General features: G+C 31.1%; 1 pseudogene; it reads right to left on the bottom strand.

Moving 5' to 3' along the window:
- Positions 1-778: 778 nt before the first annotated feature.
- On the bottom strand, positions 779-3,145 carry LOC120089051 (benzyl alcohol O-benzoyltransferase pseudogene; annotated as a pseudogene).
- Between the last annotated feature and the right edge of the window lie 373 nt (positions 3,146-3,518).

Here is a 3,518-nt window from a genome sequence, read left to right as displayed (position 1 = left end):
TAAAGTTGGAACCCAGAGTAGTAGGAAATATAAGTCATTTTAAATTCCATTGGAGTATTGAATTATCAGCGTCGTTTGGCTAATGAACTTGAGAGTTCATTTGAGATTAATGTTGACGTTAAGTTCATTAGTAGTTTTCACATTGAACTTGAAGTTAGTGTAGGGATGGGTAAGGGATAATTAAGTTCATTAGTTAAGTTTTAGTTGATTAAGTCTGATAAGTTTGCTTAATTTGGTTCTTATGTTAATAAGTGTTAATGTTATGTTTTATTACTTTTGATTGTTGGATGTTGGGATTGTTTTAATCTTGAGTTTGAGATCTTCAAACTTGTAAAAAAGTATTGCGTAGGCATTCATTTAGTTTCCATTTTGTGTATACTTCATTTCTCAGTTTCCATATTCTAGTTTCTCTTTGCCTCATTAGAGAAATTTTTGGCTTTGTTGATTGTGTTCTTCTTCTTAACTTGTGTTTTTTTATTTAATACTATGTTTCTTATAACTTAAAAGTTGGGGGATTTCTTTATAAATTTTTCCTTACATAAATTAGTGAATAAATAGAATGAGCATCCTATGCTATTGTATTTGCCATCTCTGTTTTGTAGTTTGGAAAACTAATTTTAGATATTAAAAGGATGTTCTCTTTCATTAATGTGTTGCTAATACATTCTTTTGTTTTTAGCTTTTCTACAAGACGTTTAGTAGTTTTGTTGTGCATCTTAAAAACACGTAAAAATGGATTTTGAAATATGTACAAATACATATGTTATCTTAGTTCTTGTTATGATATTCTAGAATTATATACAATTTTTAGTGGTTTTGATATGGCCTTCCCCCATCCAATGTCCACCTCTCCCAACCTAATTTTTCTCAAATCAGACTCAATGAATAACCCCATTGCTGCAGTGCAATGGGTCATCCTTTGATCACCATAAGATCTGCCAGACTTAATGTATTCCTCTGTCATTTCTGCCTCAGCTTTCTTAACCAATTCTATAGCATAACCTATGGGATTCTAGCAAAGTTTTCCAGCTGTGGTAAATGTTGCAGGAAAAGCAAACGCATTGATATAATATCCAGACGAGAAAGAGTTGAACTTGAAGCGTAGATTCATGAGACAAAGAAAACGCACTTCCTCGTTGGGGCTAAGTTGAAGGGATACGGTACGGAGGCGCCAAATGTAGGCGGTGAGGAGATCGAAGGACAAGCAATGGCGAAGGCGAATAAGCATGGTTTTGCGAGTGATGGATATTTCATTTGGACCAAAGAAGAAGGAGCGATGAGCCATGTCGTTGAGTGAAATTTTGGTGGCGTTGGTGTCTCCAATTTGGTCATATTTGATCACTAGAGGATCCCTCGCATTTCAGAGAGCCTTTCCCAAACTGGAAGAATAGATTGAGTGGGAGCCCTATGAGCCATTTCAGCTATGGCTGTCATGAATTGAACAATACCATAGCCCTCACTCATTGTATACAAAGACAAGACCATCACATTTGAGTCGGGTCAACTGCACATTCAATAATTATTGAAATCAATCATAATTTAGTTAATTAAACAATCATGAATTATTATGCTCTAGAACTCTTATTTATCCATGTCACAAGTCTGGTTTATAGCGATTGTCTGAAATGTAATTTATATTTGAAGTTATGTCATTAATGAATAGGACAAAAAATTATAACATATACCAAACTCTCTTCTTATGTTAAGATGATAATAGTTTGTGTGAATTAATGGCTTTAAAGATGGAGAAATAAGATGCACCCATAGAGATAGGGGTTTCAGGAATAAAAAAATAAGAAAAAACTATTTACAAAAAAAATAGAAAATTTTAATCTTCTTTAATAAATATCGATAAAAGTTGATAGAAATCTATCAATATCTATCAATGAAAGAAATTAATAAAAGTCTATCACTGATAGACACTCTATCAGTACTTGTCAATGTTCTTTCTTACTATTTTTATATGTAGTTTGATATTTTTTTTTATATAGTCATGCTTTAATTATTCAAAACATTAAAAAAAATTAAAAAAATAAAACTTTACCACGTAGCAAACTGTGTTTGTTGTTTGGCCCGGCCATCTAAGTGGGCTAGACTAAAGATGGATTGATTGTTAGAAACCATAAACTGTTGTGTTTTGTTGTACATCCGAAATGCTAATTTTTATAATAATAAATTATATTTTGGTATTTATGATAATAATTTTATAAATTTTATATCGCTATCATACCCTTTATAATGAACTCTCCAACAAATAAATGTAAAATAATTAGTCATAATAGATGTATAATTTTAATGGAACAAATAATTATAAAAGTTTAATATTTTATATTAAATTTTTTCAATTAGTTAAATATTACTAATTCATTAAAAGTTTCTATAACTATCCCAGTACATGATTTATTACATTTTTATAAAGGAAATGAACCCGTACCCAAGAGGGTAGAAGGATTCGAATCATAGATCTTGCGATCACTATCACGTTGCTACACCAGTTGACCTATGTTCGTTTTGGCTAAAATTGACTTTTTTTTTCTTTTCTTTTCTTTTTTTCTTTTTGTCTTTTCGTAGATAAAAATTCATTGGGTATATTTTTTCATCAATCAATTAGTTAGGATTAATTTATCAGAATTGAATAAATAATTAGGTTAATTCAATACTGATAATCTCTATATATCTTCCTCAATAATCATAATCTTAGAATAATCTTGTTGATTATAAAAATAGGTTTAAATAATATAATTAATTTTAATAGAACAATAAATATGAATATTAACAAAAATAAGAGAGAAAAAGAAGACCTATGCTTTTGTAAGTGTAAGATACCATTGCTCATGGGTACCAAAAAAAACAATGGAATAACTCATTATCAAGGTCAATCAAAAAATGATCAGAATGTGTACTCCAACATTTTAACTAAATCGACACATTCCTCACACTCAGATCAAATTCTATCAAACCCCAAGATTAGAACCAAAGGGATGCAGACTTATATTTTCCTCAATGAACAAGATTCCTTCACCCATGCATTCTACAAACAGCTTCCTACAAACCTTTCTCTAGCTCTGCCTGCCAAAGGATAGTAGAAACCCAATGTCTTTGCAAGTGCCTCTTTTATCACCTTCACTGGATCTTTCCCTTTCATGGTTGATTTATATTCATAGAATTGTATTGTGACTTAGCCATGACTATTGGATGTTAGGTTTGTGTTTTGGAGGGGTTTAGACCGATGTGCAGTGGGTTTATGAACATTTGGGTGACGTTTCGATAAGTGTTAAGGTCGTTCGGTCCCTTAAAGTCTAGTGTGGTTGCTTGAATTTTCGTTTGTTGGTCTTTAATTTTCACATTTTTGTTTAGATTCAAGCTATAATCATTACAACTTTGAGTTAGGTTTTGAATCAAGGGACCTTTGGCTAATTGTCTAACGGCTTTCAAAGTGAGTTTACTTGTTTGATTTTGAGTCTTAATCATAAAATTACTTTGTTCTTGAATATTGGAGTTAGAACTAATCTTGACAT

This window comes from Benincasa hispida, chromosome 10, assembly GCF_027475165.1.
Source record: "Benincasa hispida cultivar pf3 chromosome 10, pf3_genome.v1.1, whole genome shotgun sequence".
Lineage (NCBI taxonomy): Eukaryota > Viridiplantae > Streptophyta > Magnoliopsida > Cucurbitales > Cucurbitaceae > Benincasa > Benincasa hispida.
The sequence above is the reverse complement of the archived record's forward strand: the minus strand, read 5'-3'. Positions and strand labels throughout refer to the sequence as shown.